The sequence below is a fragment of the Lucilia sericata genome, unplaced genomic scaffold (genome assembly GCF_015586225.1).
Source record: "Lucilia sericata isolate MDLA Ls3-8-SP2 unplaced genomic scaffold, ASM1558622v1 Contig003579F_arrow, whole genome shotgun sequence".
Lineage (NCBI taxonomy): Eukaryota > Metazoa > Arthropoda > Insecta > Diptera > Calliphoridae > Lucilia > Lucilia sericata.
This window is the reverse complement of record NW_023996938.1, coordinates 1-5000: the sequence shown is the minus strand read 5'-3', so window position 1 is coordinate 5000 and position 5000 is coordinate 1. Positions and strand designations below refer to the sequence as shown.

Sequence of the window (5000 nt, the reverse complement as noted above, 5' to 3'; positions counted from 1 at the left end):
AGTTAGTTAGTTAGTTAGTTAGTTAGTTAGTTAGTTAGTTAGTAGTTAGTTAGTTAGTTAGTAGTTAGTTAGTTAGTTAGTTAGTTAGTTAGTTAGTTAGTTAGTTAGTTAGTTAGTTAGTTAGTTAGTTAGTTAGTTAGTTAGTTAGTTAGTTAGTTAGTTAGTTAGTAGTTAGTTAGTTAGTTAGTTAGTTAGTTAGTTAGAGTTAGTAGTTAGTTGTAGTTAGTTAGTTAGTTAGTTAGTTAGTTAGTTAGTTAGTAGTTAGTTAGTTAGTTAGTTAGTTAGTTAGTTAGTTAGTTAGTTAGTTAGTTAGTTAGTTAGTTAGTTAGTTAGTAGTTAGTTAGTTAGTTAGTTAGTTAGTTAGTTAGTTAGTTAGTTAGTTAGTTAGTTAGTTAGTTAGTTAGTTAGTTAGTTAGTTAGTTAGTTAGTTAGTTAGTTAGTTAGTTAGTTAGTTAGTTTAGTTAGTTAGTTAGTTAGTTAGTTAGTAGTTAGTTAGTTAGTTAGTTAGTTAGTTAGTTAGTTAGTAGTTAGTTAGTTAGTTAGTTAGTTAGTTAGTTAGTTAGTTAGTTAGTTAGTTAGTTAGTTAGTAGTAGTTAGTTAGTTAGTTAGTTAGTTAGTTAGTTAGTTAGTTAGTTAGTTAGTTAGTTAGTTAGTTAGTTAGTTAGTTAGTTAGTTAGTTAGTTAGTTAGTTAGTTAGTTAGTTAGTTAGTTAGTTCGTTAGTTAGTTAGTTAGTTAGTTAGTTAGTAGTTAGTTAGTTAGTTAGTTAGTTAGTTTAGTTAGTTAGGTTAGTTAGTAGTTAGTTAGTTAGTTAGTTAGTTAGTTAGTTAGTTAGTTAGTTAGTTAGTTAGTTAGTTAGTTAGTTAGTTAGTTAGTTAGTTAGTTAGTTAGTTAGTTAGTTAGTTAGTTAGTTAGTTAGTTAGTTAGTTAGTTAGTTCGTTAGTTAGTTAGTTAGTTAGTTAGTTAGTTAGTAGTTAGTTAGTAGTAGTTAGTTAGTTAGTAGTTAGTTAGTAGTTAGTTAGTTAGTTAGTAGTAGTTAGTTAGTTAGTTAGTTAGTTAGTTAGTTAGTTAGTTAGTTAGTTAGTTAGTTAGTTAGTTAGTTAGTTAGTTAGTAGTTACGTAGTTAGTAGTTAGTTAGTAGTTAGTTAGTTAGTTAGTTAGTCGTAGTTAGTTAGTTAGTTAGTTAGTTAGTTATTTAGTTAGTTAGTTAGTTAGTTAGTTAGTTAGTTAGTAGTTAGTTAGTTAGGTAGTTAGTTAGTTAGTTAGTTCGTTAGTTAGTTAGTTTGTTAGTCTAGTAGTTGTTGTTAGTTAGTTAGTTAGTTAGTTAGTTAGTTAGTTAGTTAGTTAGTTAGGGTTTTTAGTAGTAGTTAGTTAGTTAGTTAGTTAGTTAGTTAGTTGTTAGTTAGTTAGTTAGTTAGTTAGTAGTTAGTTAGTTAGTAGTTAGTATAGTAGTTAGTAGTTAGTTAGTTAGTTAGTAGTTAGTTAGTAGTTAGTTAGTTAGTTAGTTAGTTAGTTAGTTAGTTAGTTAGTTAGTTAGTTAGTTAGTTAGTTAGTTAGTTAGTTAGTTAGTTAGTTAGTTAGTTAGTTAGTTAGTTAGTTAGTTAGTAGTAGTTAGTTAGTAGTTAGTTAGTTAGTTAGTTAGTTAGTTAGTTAGTTAGTTAGTTAGTTAGTTAGTTAGTTAGTTAGTTAGTTGGTTAGTTAGTTAGTTAGTTAGTTAGTTAGTTAGTTAGTTAGTTAGTTAGTTAGTTAGTAGTTAGTAGTTAGTTAGTTAGTGTTAGTAGAGTTAGTTAGTTAGTTAGTTAGTTAGTAGTTAGTTAGTTAGTTAGTAGTAGTTAGTTAGTTAGTTAGTTAGTTAGTAGTTAGTTAGTTAGTTAGTTAGTTAGTTAGTAGTTAGTTAGTTAGTAGTTAGTTAGTTAGTTAGTTAGTTAGTTAGTTAGTGTAGTTAGTTAGTTAGTTAGTTAGTTAGTTAGTTAGTTAGTTAGTTAGTTAGTTAGTAGTAGTAGTAGTTAGTTAGTTAGTTAGTAGTTAGTAGTTAGTTAGTTAGTTAGTTAGTTAGTTAGTTAGTTAGTTAGTAGTTAGTAGTAGTTAGTTAGTTAGTTAGTTAGTTAGTTAGTTAGTAGTTAGTTAGTTAGTTAGTTAGTTAGTTAGTTAGTTAGTTAGTTAGTTAGTTAGTTAGTTAGTTAGTTAGTTAGTTAGTTAGTTAGTTAGTTAGTTAGTAGTTAGTTAGTTAGTAGTTTAGTTAGTTAGTAGTTAGTTAGTTAGTTAGTTAGTTAGTTAGTAGTAGTAGTTAGTTAGTTAGTAGTTAGTTAGTTAGTTAGTTAGTTAGTTAGTTAGTTAGTTAGTAGTTAGTTAGTTAGTTAGTTAGTTAGTTAGTTAGTAGTTAGTTAGTTAGTAGTTAGTTAGTTAGTTAGTTAGTTAGTTAGTTAGTTAGTTAGTTAGTTAGTTAGTTAGTTAGTTAGTTAGTTAGTTTAGTAGTAGTTAGTTAGTTAGTTAGTCGTTAGTTAGTTAGTTAGTTAGTTAGTTAGTTCGTTAGTTAGTTAGTTAGTTAGTTAGTTAGTTAGTTAGTTAGTTAGTTAGTTAGTTAGTTAGTTAGTTAGTTAGTTAGTTAGTTAGTTACTTAGTTAGTTAGTACCACTCGTTCCTAAAAAACAACAAGAAAGAGGTAAACAATCTAGAAAGAGGTAAATCCGATTTATAACTCTTCTTATATCTTACAAACCAGTTAATAAACTGAACATAACTTGTTCGACATAAACTTATTTTAAGAACTTTAACATGATTTTAAAGTTGTCCCGTTGAATTGTCGTATAAACAATGTTATTAAATAGATAACAACAGTTATAGTATTAAAATGAAATTAAATGACACTCATTATCAGCAACTATCTGATTATCTAAATCTTAGTGTTATAAACAATATTGCATAGTTAAGTTTGTGAGTAGAGTTTTATTAAAGTAAAATGATTTTTGTTAAATAATTTACATTTTGCGAACAAAACTTTTTCGGTTTAATTTCTTCTTAATTACCATTATGAACTTTATTACTTGTTAATCGTTTCTATCTTGGTATATTAATTATAATATATCTTGGTGAACTGATGAACTGAACTGATGAACTGTTAAATTCCTTCTTAATGGTAGAATGATACCATAGACCAAATAATGCATTTCTAAAGGTTTGAGCTGCGTTGAATTCGAATATATTAAACTTAAGATTAAATATATTCCAAAGATGTTACAAGTTATAACAAAGGTTATAACATTATTTTTATGCCAATCAATATTTTGAAGTATTTTGTTTATATTTTATCAAGCCATTTTTGATAACCGTTATATTTTAAAACGTGTCAAAAGTAACATCAGATATGAACTTTAATATATTACCTAGCAATTGCGGGAAAACACTTTCAAGAATTATTAAAAATTATTATATTATTGAAAAATATTAAACCTAACAATTATTTATATTTTCTAACCCAGTAAAAGTATTTAGTAATATTTACACAAATGGACAAATTGCAAATTTAGTTTTTAAGTTTATATTAAAATTTATGACCGGGTGAGGTCTTAATAGGCGTTAATATATTAAATTAAACAAAACTTAACGGTTTTACATTAAAACGTTGAGATATGCTTTCGCAGGTTTGTAATTGATTGGGTAAATATTGAATACCACCAGCGGTATCGACAGCTTTCATTGTCATAGATTCCTTATCACCATGAACCAGTACAGGTTTTTCGGGATCAGTCTAAATAATAGAATAAGATAAACAAAGGATTAGAAAGTAAAATCATTTACTTTTTGCATAAAATACTTACCGGTTCGCAGCTACGCAAACGACCATTAAAATCGGCCATTCTTTCCTCGAAATCGGGAGCAAAGCAATTAGGATCAACAGCAATGAATACTTGACCCAAGTCGGCGGTAGAATTGGGATCAACATCAGTCCATTTACGCAATTTGGTAGAGTAACTGGCACCAGCCATAACACCAGATAAGATATCAACTAAAGCAGCCAAACCTAAGGAAAATTATTTGTTGTTGTTACATGGCAATTTATTAAAATCATAAACAATTTGTTTTAGAGTGAAACTTACCATAACCTTTATAACCGGAGTTGATTTCAGCACCACCCAAAGGCATTAAGCAGCCAGTTTGGAAGGCCGACTCGGCATCGGTTGTTTCATTACCATGTGCATCTAGGGCCCAACCATGGGGTAAAGACTCACCCTTACGACGTTGAATTTCAACCTTACCCAAAGCTACAGCTGTAGTGGCCATATCAAGCAAAAATTGATCATCCTTTGCGGGAACACCCAAGGACAAGGGATTTGTACCTAAAGCAGCCACTTTGGAACGGGTAGGAGGAGCCATCAAGGGAGAGGTATTAGTCATGGACATGCCAACCAAACCTTCTTTCATGGCTCTCATGGGATACCAGCCAGCCATGCCGTAATGATTTGAGTTCTTAGCACAAACCCAACCGACAACCTACTTGTTTAGCCTTCTTAATGGCCAAATCCATACAGAAATTGCCCACAACGGCACCAAGACCATTTTTGCCATCCACCCAGGCGGTAGAGGGGGTTTCCTTAAGAATAGTGGGGACAGCAGCACCATCGGTAGAGTTAATGCTCAAATCGTTGAGGTACATTTCCAAACGGTTTCATGCCATGACTGAAATGACCACGATAATCGGCTGCCACCAATAAAATCGGCCTGTTGTTCAGCATGTTCTTGTGGTACATTGACGGCCTTAAAACAATCGATCATAAAACGTCTTGCTTCCTCTACCTTCACCAATTTTGGCTTCTCCCCTACTGAAGACATTTTTCTGTGTTGTAAATTTTTTTATCTGAAGAATACTAAAAAATAGAACGTTATACTTTCTCCAAACGATCGTATAAGCAGCTAGTGAAACTATTCAGATCAATTGTTCACAACAACTAACCATGAACTGATATTTTTAATCTTTCACCAAATTAAATACTCTTAGAATATT

At 29.8% G+C, this 5000-nt stretch overlaps 1 pseudogene; it reads right to left on the bottom strand.

Annotated features, from left to right (window-relative positions):
• Positions 1-3429: 3429 nt before the first annotated feature.
• On the bottom strand, positions 3430-4932 carry LOC119614884 (annotated as a pseudogene).
• Between the last annotated feature and the right edge of the window lie 68 nt (positions 4933-5000).